Source organism: Choloepus didactylus, chromosome 19, assembly GCF_015220235.1.
Source record: "Choloepus didactylus isolate mChoDid1 chromosome 19, mChoDid1.pri, whole genome shotgun sequence".
Lineage (NCBI taxonomy): Eukaryota > Metazoa > Chordata > Mammalia > Pilosa > Megalonychidae > Choloepus > Choloepus didactylus.
The window spans coordinates 28,865,934-28,881,253 of NC_051325.1; the positions used below are offsets into that span (position 1 = coordinate 28,865,934).

The 15,320-nt window shown below is 41.5% G+C and overlaps 1 pseudogene; it reads left to right on the forward strand.

Annotated features, from left to right (window-relative positions):
- Positions 1-7,984: 7,984 nt before the first annotated feature.
- Positions 7,985-15,320, forward strand: part of LOC119515249 — a 43,159-nt pseudogene continuing 35,823 nt past the window's right edge.

Here is a 15,320-nt window from a genome sequence, read left to right on the forward strand (position 1 = left end):
ACAGTCTCCTCCCCTCCACTATGATTATTTCAGTGTTCTGATTTTCCCTATCGATCTCTGCTGGTGCCTTGCTTTCTAATACTGCTAAACCTCTGAAACCACCAATCCCAACTATCTGCTTCTCCTTCCCTCCATTTGTTGACAGTCCCTTTTTGTCTTTGTATGTCTTCTCCTCTGTCACGGCATTTGCCCTGCCCTTCCTCCCCTCCGCCTCCCTTCCCTTCCCTTCTCTTCCCTTCCCTTCCCTTCCCTCTCAACTGGATTTTTCCACACACACACTTGTATGCATATATGTATATATACGTATATATATATAATACTGATCATTTTTAATACATATAATGGACATAGTACACATTGCAAATATTTTCTCCAAGATTATCTTTTGTCTTTTGACCTTGTTTATGGTGTTTTTGTTTGTTTGCTTACTTATGGTGTTTTTGGCTATGCAAACTTTTTCTTTTTAAATAATCATAGTTATCAATCTTTTTTTTTTTATTGCGTCCAGCTTTTGAGTTACTCTCTCCCACACCCCACAAGATAAAGAAATTCACATGTGTTTTCTTGTAGACCTTGTATGGTTTCATTTTTTACATTTAGATTTTTAATCCATTTGGACTTTACTCTTGTATATGGTGAGCAGTATTTTCCAAATGGCTGCTTAGTCATCTCAACACCGTTTAATAAAAAGTCCATCTTTTCCCCAGAGGTGTGAAATATCACCTTTATCATTTCTAATGTTCAACATGTATTTTAGTCTATTTATGGATTTTCTGTTTGCTTTGTCTATTCATGTATCTGTCCTTAAAAAAACAAAATCCACTCTCAGCTGCAGTGGCAGAGAGATCCCAAAAGGAGCCGAGAGGTCACTCTAGTGGGCATGAAGTGGGGTCCCTTTCCCTTAATCCCAAAACATCTGCAAAGCAATAGTGTTGTGTAAACAGCATTAGACCATGGGGGGGGGGGGGGGGAGTGAGACTGGGCCTGTACCAGTTAAAGAAATCAAAACTTTACCATTTAGGGGAGGCAAAGCTGCGGTTGCACGCATCAGCCAAGCGTAACCCTTTTAACAATAACTGCTCCAGGTCCAAGTGAAACTTTTTGTAACCCTTTAATAATCAGTAGCTGCTCCAGTCCCAAGTGAAACTCTTTGTGAAATTGTTTTTGTGAAATTGTTTTGTGTGATCAATAACTGCTCCAGTTCCAAGTGAAACTCTTTGTGTAATTGTTTTTTGTGATCAAGAGCTAAACTGCCAACTCTGCTTCTGTTAGAATAGCTTGCTTGCTTGCGTTTCTAGGATACGGTTTCTGTCTATATAAGGCACCAGTGCACACAGGTGGGGGCTGCTTGCTGAACTCTCTGCGCGGAGTGAGAGACAGCAGCCGCCTGCTAGCTGGCTAATAAAAGGCTCTTTAAATTCTGTTTGGCTGTCTCGTACTTTAACTCGTGGGCACCGTAACAGGCCCTCTTACGCACAATATAGACAACAACCCTTTTCAGGTTCTAATGAATTGGAATAGCTAGCAGTAAATACCTGAAACTATCAAACTACAACCCAGAACCCATGAATCTTGCAGACGATTGTATAAAAATGTAGCTTATGAGGGGTGACAGCATGATTGGGAAAGCCATATGGACCATATTCCCCTTTGTCCAGTTTGTGGATGGATGAGGAGAAAAATTGGGGAAGAAAAAACAAACAAACAAACAAAATCCAGTGTTCTTTTTTACTTTAATTGTTCTTTTTCACTTTAATTTTTATTCTTATTATTTTTGTGTGTGTGGTAATGAAAATGTCAAAAATTAATTTTGGTGATGAAAGCACAACTATATAATGGTACTGTAAACAATTGAATGTATGCTTTGTTTTGTATGACTGCATGGTATGTGAATATATCTCAATAAAAATGAATAAAAAAAAAAACCCACCCTCAATCACATATCCTTCTCTAGTTTTGTCCTTAACAGACAACTTTTCAAAAGAGTTGTCTTTATTCTCCCTTCATTTTCTTGCCCCCCATTCACTCCCCAATTCCTTCCTATCTGGCTTATGCCTCTTTCATTACATCAGAACAGTTTGGGTTTGAGTTACCACCATGACTGAATTCCATGGGCAGTTTTCAGGCCTTGTCTCATTTGATGTCTCATCAGCATTTGATATATATATATTTTTTGTTGTTGCTAAGATGTATTCCTTTTTTTAAAAAATTCAGTTTTATTGAGCTATATTCACATACCCTACAATCATCCACAGTGTACAATCAACAATTCACAGTACCATCACATAGTTGTGCATTCATCACCCCAGTCAATTTTTTAATATTTTCCTTATACCAGTGTGCCAGTTTGGATATATTATGTCCCTCAAGAAAAAGCCATGATCTTTTAATCCAGTCTCATGGGATATTGGGATTTGGTTGTTTCCATGGAGATGTGACCTATCCAACTGTGAGTGACATCTTTGGTTAGGGTGTGATCTCTGATTGAATGTTTCCATGGAGGTGTGGCCCCACCCATTCAGCATGGGCCTTGATTAGTTCACTGGAGTCTTATAAAGCAGCTCACAAACAGAAGGACTTCAGAGCAGCTGCAGCCAAGAGAGACACTTTGAAGAAAGCACAGGAGCTGAGAGAAGCTGGAACACAATCTGGGATCAGCAGATGCCAGCCACATGCCTTCCCAGCTAACAGAGGTTTTCTGGACACTATTGACTTTCCTTTGGTGAAGGTACCCTATTGTTGATGCCTTACCTTGGACACTTCATGGCTTTAAGACTATAACTTTGTAACCAAATAAACCCCCTTTATAAAAGCCAATTCATTTTTGGTATTTTGCATAAGAGCAGCATTATCAAACCAGAACAACCAGAAAGAATAAAAATAAATAAATAAATAAATAAATAAATAAATAAATAAATAAATAAAAGTAAAAAAGAACATCCAAATCATCCCTCCCATCCCACCCTATTTTTCACTTAGTTTTTGTCCCCATTTTTCTATTCATCTATCCATACACTGGATAAAGGGAGTATGAGCCACAAAGTTTTCACAATCACACTGTCACCCATGTAGGCTACATAGTTATACAATTGTTCCCAAGAATCAAGGCTACTGGGTTGCAGTTTGACAGTTTTAGGTATTTACCTCCAGCTATTCCAACACACTAAAACCTAATAAGGGATATCTATATAGTGCATAAGAATGCCCTCCAGAGTGACCTCTCAACTCCATTTGAAATCTCTCAGTCACTGAATCTTTATTTTGTTTCATTTCACTTCCACCTTTTGGTCAAGAAGATTTTCTCTATCCCATGATACCAGGTCCAGGCCCATCCCTGCGATACATATCCTGTGTTGTCAAGGAGAGTTACACCCCTGGGAGTTAGGTCCCATGTAGTGGGGAGGGCAGTGAATTCACCTGCCAAGTTGGTTTAGAGAAAGGCCTCATCTGAACAACAAAGAGGTTCTCTGGGGGAGACTCCTAGGCACAATTAAAAGTAGGCTTAGGCTCTCCTTTGCAGTAACAAGCTTCATAAGGGCAAGCCCTAAGATCGAGAGCTTGGCATACCAAATTATCAGTCCTCAATGTTTGTGAGAACATCAGCAATAACCCAGGTGGGGATGTCCAACATTTCCACATTTTCCCCCGGCTCTTCAGGGGGGCCCTGCATATATATTTTTATTCTCTGCCCAAATTACTTTGGAATGTATCACTATTTCACACTAACCTGTACAAACCTAACAGATCTCACATCCTATTCAAAGTTCCATGTAATTATGGTGTTTGAATAAACTGACCATACAAATTAAATTATTTAGTGTGCTGCAGAAGATATATATCCTGCACAAATAAACATCTCTTCCCTTGGTCTCACACAGAAGTTGAAGTTTTAAAACACAGTCAGTATCATCCTTTACACTTTGGCCTGATTTGCCTTAGTCCTAACCAGATCTGCCTCATTCGTATCTCTGATTGAAGTCTGGACTCTTTTTCAGCTTTTTTAACAGTTGCTATATGCGCAAATACTGACATTCATATCTGCTGAGCTCTAGCTCTGAGTTTCAGGAGTCACACAGATCCCCAAAGTTCCAGAGACTGACCAGGCTATACACAAAGGGATCAGCATCTCAGAATTTGGAGATAACCATTATAATTCAGGAATAGATGTGACTGCTGTAAGAACTTACAATTTAGGGACATTTACAATAAGTGTTCCCCTGATAAGCTATGCTCTAAGATTCAATTCTGAGCTTATACATTGTAGTTAGTCCATATTGGTAAAGCATTTGTGCCAGTTTGAATGTATTATGTTCCCCCAAATGCCATTATCTTTGATGTAATCTTGTGTGGGCAGACTTATCAGTGTTAATTAGATTGTAATTCTTTGAGTGCTTCCATGGAGATGCGCCCCACCCAATTGTGGATGATGAGTCTGATTGGATAATTTCCATGGAGGTGTTGGCCCGCCCATTCAGGGTGGATCTAAATTAAATCACTGGAGCCATATAAATGAGCTGACAAACAGAAGGAACTCAGTGCAGCTGATAATGACATTTTGAAGAGGAGCTACAGCCAAGAGGGACACTTTGAAGAAAGCACAGGAGCCGCAGATGAGAGACAGCTTGAAGATGGCTGTTGGAAGCAGACTCTTGCTCTGGAGAAGCTAAGAGAGGACAAATACCCCAAGTGCAACTAAGAGTGACATTTTTGAGGAACTGCAGCCTAGAGAGGAACGTCCTGGGAGAAAGCCATTTTGAAACCAGAACTTTGGAGCAGACGCCAGCCACGTGCCTTCCCAGCTAACAGAGGTTTTCCGGACTCCTTTGGCCATCCTCCAGTGAAGGTAACTGATTACTGATGTGTTACCTTGGACACTTTATGGCCTTAAGACTGTAACTATTTAACCAAATAAACCCCCTTTATAGAAGCCGATCCATTTCTGGTGTTTTGCATTCCAGAAGCATTAGCAAACTAGAACAGCACTATAATGTTTGTCTTTTCATTCCTGGCCTACTTCACTCAGAATGCTGTCTACAGGATCCATTCACCTTGTTGCGTGTCTCACAGCTTCACTCCTTCTCACAGTTGCTCAAAATTCCATTGTATGCATACACAGCACTGATATTGCGGAATGCTCTTTGAAATGCTTCAGAACTCTACCATTCTGGTTTTCTTCTTTCTTCCTTATCCAGTCTAGCCAGTTTCCTATGCAGACTCCCAGACCTGGCCCCTCGGCCTTGGTGATTCTAGGGACTCCCTTTCAAACTCACTCCTTACCCCCCTCTATATATATACTCTCTAGGTGATCTTATACCTGCCTATGGCTTTAGTTCTAACCAACCAATATATAACTCACAAATACATATCCCCCATCTCACTTCTAAACAAATCTAGATTCATTAACCCACCCTCATTATGACCTCCCCACTTGGTTATCTCAAAGGCATCTCAAAGTCAACATGTCCAAAACTGGAATCAAGACCCATTCCCCATCCCCAAATCTGGTAGGTATTCTTCCTGTTTCACAAAATGGTACCATCATCTACCAGGTGAAGGAAACCAGAAACCAAACTGTCATTCTTGACGTCTTCTTCTTCCTCATGTCCCAGGTCTGTACCACTGCCAAGTCCTTCTGAAGACTTCTCCCACCGGTCTGCATCCTCCAGCTCTGCCTCCAAACCCTAGTGCAGGCTACCCTCACCTGATAGCTGGATTCCTGTCACAGCCACCTCACTGTTCATCCTGCTTCCCACTCTTACCCCTGCCCTGACATTCCACCCCTCACTCAGTAGCTGGAGGTGACTACTTGAAATTAAACCACTTCACCTGCTTCCTATGGCTCTCAAGATAAGCCAAAATTGTGGACAGCATCTACAAGAGCCTCTGCAGTCTGTCCCCTGCTTATGTCTCCAGTCTCTTCTAGGACCGTACTCCCTGCCCTCTAAGCTCCCGTCTATGGGCTGACTTTCAGTTCCTCTGGAATTCTCTCCTACAGTGGAGACTCTTCTCGTGCTGTCACCACTGCTAGGCCCCTCTCCAACGTCCCACCCAGCCTAGGCCCTCTGTGCTCTCCCTATCTAGGGCCAATGCACCTCTTATATCCTCTCTCAGTACCATGTACCTCTTCTTGGAAACGATTTAATCACAGTTAACATTTTACATTTACATGGGAGATTTATTTTCAATATTCATTAGGGTAGGATTATCTCAATCATTTGTTTCCATTTTATCCCAACATCTATCTCAAGACCTGATACACAATAGATACTAACTAAATGAACAAATAAAATTAAATCAAATGCTAATGCTTTCCAAGTCTTCATTGTCTACACTTTAAACTTTAAATAAATAAGATTTTATTTTTCAAGAAACTGTTTTTATGAAGCATGGAATAACAACTGAATATGGAATTGATATTATGGTGAAAACATTTGGAATCAGGACACTCTAGTTTCAATTTCAGTTTTTATAAACTATAGAGATGAATTCAGAACAAGAGTTTAAATATTGCAGACTTCCTTAAAGCATCCAAAGTGTGGTCATCTCGCTTCTATTTTCATTATGTTAGTTGCTTTCATATCCCTTTCTTCCATAGGATTATCATATCTTATCGATTATTGTATCCTCAAGGGATCATCACTTTTAAGCACACAGAAGGTATTCAATCAGTGTTGAATAAATGAATTAATAAATGTGAAGCATATGATGTCCTGTATACACACACACACACACACACACACACACAATAGCACTAGAAAGTCATGTGATACTAAAATAATTGAGGAAGAATTGAAGGGATTTCCATTGCCATTTACTGAGAAGAAAAACATAAGCAGAGGTGCCCTGGAGGCCAAACATGATAAGCCTTCGGTCAGAAATTTGAGCAAGAAGAGCTGATGCCAGGTCAAACCATGAGGTAGGTGTTCATAGAGACCTTAAAGAAAACTGAACTGGGGGGGTTGTTTTTGTTTCCTAGACTGCTCTAGCAAATGCCATGCAATGGTTCAGCTTAAACAATGGAATTTATTAGCTCATGGTTTTGAGGCTAGAAGAAAAAGTCCAAATCAAGGTATCATCAAGGCAATGCTTTCTCCCTGAAGACTGTGGCATTCTGTGGCTGGCTGCCTGTGATCCTTGGTCCTGGGCTCCTCTGTCACATGGCAATGCATGGGTGGCCTCTCCTAGCCTCTCCCTTCCCTTCTGGGTTCCATTGGCCTTCAGCTCTTACTTCCTGTGGCTTTCTCTCTTTCTGTCGAATTTAATTCTGCTCATAAAGGACTCTAGAAGAAGGATTAAGATCCATCCTGATTGAGGTGGGCCTCACCTTTACTGAAGTAACCTCATCAAAAGTTTCTATATACGCTGGGTTCACACCCACAGGAATGTATTAAGTTTGACAATATGTCCTTCTGGGGTACGTAGAGTTCCAAACCACCACAGGAGGGGAGGAAGACACAGTCATTTGGAATTGGCAGAACATCAAATGTAGCTGAGACTCTCCAAGAGAATCATGAACATGGACAATTTAGAATTAGCTTCAGCTGTATCTAACAGAAAACTTAAATACAACAGATTTTTCTCTCATGTAAATGAAGTTCAGAGGTAGCTGGTTCAGGGCTGATAAATATTGACTTCAAGATCACCTGGGACCAAGACTCTATCTTGTTGCTCTGCCATTTTTCAACACATAGCTTCTCCCTCATGATCTAAAATGTTGCTTGAGTTGAAGCCATTGTGGCTGCTTTCCAGTCAGGGGGAAACAGGAAGAGGGAAAGATGATCATGCCTGCTCCTTTAAGGACACTTACTGGCAGTCATATACAACACTTTCACTTGCATCCCATTGGTCAGAACTTAGTCACATGGCCACATTAAGCTGCAAAGGAGGCTAGGAAATATAATCTTTACTCAAGAAATCCAGGTGCACATGTGCCAATTCAAACTTAGGGAGTTCCGCTTTTCATGCTGAAAGTGCTCTTGCAAACATGATGGACATTCCTAAAACCCACTGGACTTTCTATAAGAAGTGTGGCAAGCACCAACCCCACACAGTGGCACAGTACCAGAAGGGTGAGGAATCTGTATGCCCAGGGAAAGCAGCGTTACAACATGAAGCAGAGGGGCTACAGTGGGCAGACTAAGCTGATTTGCTGGAAGAAGGCTAAAACTACACAGATAGTCCTGAGGCTTGAATGCATTGAACCCAACTGTAGATCTAAGAGAATGTTGGCTATTAAGAGATATAAACATCTTGAACTGGGAGGAGACAAGGAAGAGAAATGGCTAAGTGACCCTGTTGTACACTTTGTCTTTCCTTTTTTTATGACAATAAAATCTTAAGGTTATGGTCAAAAAAAAAAAAAAACAACTCAACAACTTAGGGAAAATGAATAATAGGGTTCAAATAACAGTCTCTGTACCAACATATAATTGGAAGACTTGAAAGAGGAGCTTGTGTTGCAGGGAATGAAATTTGCAGAAAATCTGGGGATTGAGGCAAACTTCACATTTGTAATCCCTTCACCTAGATTGCTGCACCCTGTGCAGCTGCATGGTTCACGGCCAAATGCATGGTCCTCCAGCCTCAGGTGGACGTCAGCCCTCTGGTTGATCCCTCACTGATACCTGGCCAACTTCCACTGCCACTCTCATTGGCGCCATTCCAACATTCACCACTCTTCTATACCCACTGCCCTTCACTGTTTTCCAGTCCTGACCTCTTACAACCCAGAGAGAATGGAAACTTACCAGCACCAGGCACTCAGCCTACCATCACCATTTCTATCCCTATAAACTTTTCTGTATCATTTCCTCCCACACCACCTATCCTCTGGTTTTTTTGTCTGTTTTGTTTTAATGGTGCCCTTTCTCCTGGTTAAGATAAATCTTTCTTCTCAGGATTTATATCCGCATTGATTATTACAACTTTTCTTAACATCTTCTCTGCCCTGACACTTTTCCAAATATTTTCAAAACTCTCCTATCTTAAAAAAAAAACAACAGAAACCTACTCAAACTGTTAGGAAAAATAATCTACTTCCTAACCTCCCGTACACTGTTCAACCCATTGCAATCCCTCTGCAATATGACCTCCAACCCCATTGTCTATTGAAATAGCTCTGGTCAAGATGACCTACTAATTGCCAAATCCAATGTTCTCTTTTCAGTCTTTATCTTTCTTAACACTTTCTTAACACATGACACAGTTGATTCTTGTGACTTACGGGCTCTATGCCTCTTCCTTTTTCCATTTCACCTTTTGCCTCTCATTGGTGTTCCTCAAACTTTGTTCTTTCTCTTTGTTTTCCTCTCCTTTTCTTCCTGGACAATTTCATCCATTTACCTAACTTTGAATAACTTCTGTTTGCTAATAAACCCCAAATCTCTATCTCAGTTCCAGATCAATAAGTTCAGCCATCACCTGGACATTTCCACCAGGATTTTGATCTGCTCACAATTTCAAGGGTAGAAATCTGGAATGGGTTCAGCTGGATGATTCTTCTGCTGGTCTCACCAGCATTCACTCATGCAGCTGCAGTCATCTGGTGGTTCATGTGGGACTCAATGCTTTAAGACAGTCTCACTCACATAGCTGGTGGTTGGTGCCAGCTCTCAGCTGGGGTGCCTCAGTTCTCCTCCACTTGGCTCACCATCAGGCTTGTTCATATCATTGTCTCAGTGTTTCAGCTCCAGCCAAAGGAGAAAAACCTCAGTGTGCAAGTGCTTTTGAAGCCTCTGCTTGGTTCACCCTTGCTAATATCCTGTTGGCCAAAGCAAGTCACATAGCCAAGTCCTAATGCAAAGGTTGGAGAAAAGACTCCACTTCTTGAAAGCAGGAGCAGCAAAGTCACACAGCAAAGAGTCATATATAAAGAGATGGGAGGAATTATTGCAGTAGACAAACTGCCACAATGTTCTTCCCATTCAGTATCTGTTTCTTCTCATGTCTTTCCTATCCTAGTGAATTAGTGAATACCCAGTCACTCAAGCTAGAACTGTTCTAGTTTACTCCCTCTTCCCTTGTAGCAGACACTATACGGAGGACTCAATACCAATTCCCAACCCCTTTCTCTATATGGAGATGTTGACGATAAATACTCACTTTCCCAGAATACTTTGCAGATATACGTGGTCATGTTATCCAATTCTGGCCAATAAGCAGAAGTCTGCTGAGTAGTTTTGGGAAAGCTTTTGCTGTCTCATTAAAAGGAAGAAACCTTACCTTTCTTGTTTCCTCCTTCCAGCCCTCTACACAGACACAATGTCTGTGCTATAGCAGCCATCTTATGACCATGAGTGGACAAATATTGAGGAAAGGCCAAAAGACTCACAGAGATTCCAGCCTTGATATTATTGAATCGCTGAACCAATGGCAGCAATTGCCTTCATCCAGACTTCTCATGATGGGAGGAAAATAAAGCCTTCTTTACTTAAGCCACTCTAAGTTGGGATTTTTTGCTTACTTGCAGTCAAACGAATTCTTAACTGATACACCCTCATTCCCCAATCCAGTCATCACATCCTGTGCACTTCACCTCTTGGGGTTTTCTGACATGTATTTCCTTCACTCTGCCTCTACTTAGAGGTGGTCCCCATAGAGCCTCCTCAGTGGACTCCCACCTGGCTTCCCTGCTTCCAGTCTTTTCTCCAAACTGATCCTATTTATTGCCAGTGCTTAAATAATTCAGAGGTTCCCAATTTTCCATAATGTAAACTTTTAACACTTAGAATGGCCTGCAGAGGTTTTCTAGATCTGGCCCCTACATAGCTCCCCATGAGGTATAGGTAGGGAACAAGGATTTGTATTCCTAATAAGTTCCCGGGTGATGGTGATGTCAATGCTGCTGCTGATGAGCGAATCACTTTTTGAGCAGCATCAGTACAGAGTTCTTTTTCTTCAGAGCACTTGTGTTAGTTTGTAATGACACATTCCACCATTCCTTACTTAGGTGTTTCTCAAATATTAGTGTGCTTCAGAATCCCCTGCAGGGCTTGCTAAAACATAGATCACTGGATTCCACCCCCAAAATTACTGATTCAGTAGATTGGGGGTAGGGCCCCAAAATTTGCACTCCTAACAAATACCCATATGATGCTGAGATGGCCTGTCCAGGAATCAGGGACCACACTTTGAGAACCACTGACTTGTGCAGGGTTTCTCAGCCTTGGCACTGTCACATTTTGGGCCACATAATTCTTTTTTTATGGGGGGTTTGTTTAGTGCATTATAGGATGTTTAGAAGCATCCCTTGGTTTTGCTTACTAGATGCCAGTAGCAGCGCCTTCAGTGGTGACAAAAATTTTTCCAGCCCCTGTCAACTGTCCCCTCAAGGGGGGGAGGCAAAATCATGCCCAGTTGAGAACCACTCTCTTGGTATGAATATTTGATTTCTATCCATTTCCTTTTTTAAAAATTCAATTTTATTGAGATATATTCACAAACCATACAATCACCCACAGTGTACATTCAATTGTTCACAGTACCATTATATAGTTGTGCATTCATCACCACAATTTTTGAACATTTTCATTACCCTACACACACAAAAATAAGAATAAAAATTAAAGTAAAAAAGAGCACCCAAAACATCCCCCCTCTCCTTTTTTAATCTCTAAGTTTCTTAAGAGCAGGAGCCTGTCTTTGTACTCCCAATGCCAACAGAATTTGAAGCCCTTTGATGCTTCCTTTCCCAACCCCTTTCTCGTATCTTCTTTCTCATCACCAAAAAGCATGAAAAGAAATCTTCCCGCTGTCACTTTATCCCAAGTTGGAAAAACTGACTTTTATGGGCTAGATCCTGGGCTTCTCTGACAAGGAACATAGGGGCTGAAGACATTTCCCTGTCTCAGGCCTTTGTTTAGAAGGGCTGGTCCGTCTAGGGGCATTATATCCTATTGTCCTAGAGAGGGAAGAGAAAGGGCATTTGTTTTAACAAGTTGAGGTGAGGGGTGATGTATTCCCCACCATGGCCCCTGCCTCTGTAAGAGTTCCTGGAGGTGGCAGAACCTCAGTGGGATGGACGTCCATGGAGGTTGGGAGTGGCAGTGAGGAGCTCGGTGACCAAGCCTACAGTTACTGAGCTGCTGTGTGGCCCAGAGGTAGTGATTACGCTTCTAGTCTTTCTTTTGTACTTTTGTGGAACATGTGTGCTTTTAGCAGTGACATTCTAGAAATAAGACCTTAACCAAAGGAACGACTATTTCAATCTGAGAATTTTATGAACCATGGCAGGCTAGTGGAAAAAAGATATTTTGGTCAAGGTACTGCTTCTCCCCAGTAACAGCATCATATTGGGAGCTATGATACCCACACATTCAGGGGCCCCAATAACAAAGACAGGGAGGCTGAGGATTTCGGAACCCTGCCAGGAAGCAAATAGGAGTCAGGGAGCATGCAGAACTGGCATCACGCTTTGTTTCTGCTTGTACATATTTGACTTTGCTTGACTCCCTCCTACTGCCACATATCTCTAAATCTGGAGCAACTTGGCAAGCGGGCACCACTCTAGCTCGGGCAATTAGGGAATAAACTGTCTCATTCTGGGTTATCCTGGACCACAAATACCTTGTTCTATGTGCCAGTCAGGTCTTCAGGCCTGGTTTTTTGATTGCCGGAGGGTAGCTGACAACTTGTTCATACACCTAAGGGGAGATTAACACTCATTGTGCTTTCAGGACAGTGGGAAGGAAACTCTCACAAGGCGTGTAGTGGAGCAGAACTTTCTAGTTCACTAAGAGTGTGTCATTTTTATGATGCATTTCTGGATTAACTGACTAGTTAATAGGATGTAATGGAAGTTAATCGAGCTAGCTTGAGAATAAAGGGGGGAATTTTTTGTACCTATATTGGCATAATTTACAGACAAGGAGCCAGACATAAGAAAGTTTCGGGAAGGGAGGGAGCCTGGAAGGCATCACTCATCTCTGATTCTCTTTGCTCATCGTCTTCTCTCTTTCTCTGGTCTATCTGCCCATCTGCCTGTCTGTTTGTTTGTGTTTTTCTCTCTCTCTGTGTCTCTCTTTCTCTCCAGACTGGATTTCTCTGCTTCTCCTGCCCACATGGTGCACTGTGACCCTGAGAATCTTCCAAGTTCAAGTGCAAGACACCCCAGCCACCAAGTCCCTCCTACTGCCACATCTCTCTAAATCTGCAGTGGCATGGTGAAACTGCACTGGCCAAAATCCTGTTCCAATACAAGATTCTAGGGAGAGAGAATTTGATTGGACCTGCTTGGGTCAGGTGTCCAGCTTGAGTCCAGCTGGCTGTACAAGCAAGGCCACCAGGCTCACCAAGCAGATGAGGGCACTTCCCAGATACCAGGCTGTCTTAGATTGGGTTCCCCCAGAAGCAGGCCCTGAATCAAGGATTTGAGTACCTGTTTATTTGGGAGGAAGCTGGAAGAATTATATATTCCAACCTCACTTACCTCACTCCCTTTGATCTCTACTGGGGCCCTCTACATGCCAAACTCTCAAGATGGTGAGGGAGCCCAGGGAGCCCACTGAAAAAGCCAATGCCAGATCAGCCCCCCAGGACACAGAGTTGCAAAGGGCAACAAGAAAATCTGTAGGGACAAGCAGAAGACATGATTCAGGCATTTCTCAAGAAAATCTTATTTATATACCCTAACACACATTTGGAAAAAAAAAATTGTTCCTTTTTGTTGTTGTTGTTGGTGGTGGTGGTGGTAATTGTAGCATTTAGGCATGCCTGATTTTACAATTATCATTTGTGGTAGGCTGAATCATGTACCCCAGGAAAAAAAAAAAAAAAAAACAGGCTCATAATTTTAATCTTGGATAATCCAGAATAATCACCCCATCTCAAGATCTTCCACTTAATCACCTGTGCAAAGTCCCCTTGTCCATGTAAGGTAACATACGCACAAATTCCAGGAATGAGGACATGGATACCTTTGGGAGTGGGAGGCATTACTCTGCCTACCATGCAGTCTTTAAGTCACTCCCTTCATAACATAATTTATGAACACCCCAAGCTAATTAAGAAGGAGGGTCTCAAACACATCCAAACTGGCACACAAGTCATATAATATCTGTGTAATGTTATTTATACTTGAACCCTGAAATTCAGTCATTCATTTGAGAATTACTTATGAGCACATATTACTTTAAATAAGAATTGTGCTAAGTGAGTGATGTAGGGTATACAAAGAACCTTAAACCAATAATATTAGTAAGTTTGCACTGTCAAATTGTTTATTGTTTAGCAGAGAATGTGATGGTCTTTACGATAATTCAGACTTTTCAGCATATTAAAAAAGTGTTTTTCAGCTTCATTATCCAATTTTTTTCCTGATTGGTGTATCAGTTTTCAAATGATATATTAAAATCTACTGTATTTGCTAAAAAAAAAAAAAAAAAAAAAGGAGGGTCTCTATCACTCGACACATTTTTAAGTGGTCATAGGTGACCCCTCATAGTGTTCAAAGGTGTATCTCAAGTCTACCTTTTTCGTAGTAATTATAGAAATTTCAGTGGGACACAAGCGCACCCTCTCCCAACAGTTCACCAGAGGTAATTGTCCTTTTGGAGTTGAGACTGAACTTGGGTCTAGAAACAGTTGGGTGCCACAGCAGGAGAAACTGAAGCAGGGAAATCTCTTTGGGATATCTACAAAGAGTGGTTACACTGAGCCTCCCTAACAGTTAGAAAATCTGGTTCCTGGGAGGAAAGAGGATTTAGGAATTAGTGAGACACTAAACCCAAGGATTCACTTGTTAGTTTCAGTCCATTTCTCTAGAGGGACTTCCTGTTTTGTTGATCCTTGGTGTTGACAAGTTTAGTTTTTCCCAGGCTTCTCCCAGGTTGCTGTTTATCTGATCAAGCTTTCTCTCCCACTCACCCTAACCTCTCTGTTTAGATTTAATGTATTCTTGCACTTCAAGGAGGGCTTTTTTATTATCAAAGTATGTACACTTACCAATGATTCTCACTTTTTCCATCTTGGCTCTGTGTAAACCAAGGATTATTTTTTCCCCTCATCAGTCTACAGAGGAAAAGATATTGTTTTGTTAAACTGCACAAACAGAATGAAAGCAGATAGACGTTTTTATCTCCTATACCACCTGAGAGAAGTTTAAAGTGCATTTTATGCCCAATGTAGCACCTTGAATTTTCCAAAGATGGCCTCAATATCATTTCCTTTTTCCTTCTTCTTACAATGTGACTGTGACACTCTTCCCCTTGAATCTGGGTGAGCTTGTGACTATGGTGGAAATGACCCTATGTGATGTCCAAGGTAGATCATAAAAGATGACATCGCTCCCCCCAGGTTCTCTTGGGATGCTTACTCTTGGAACC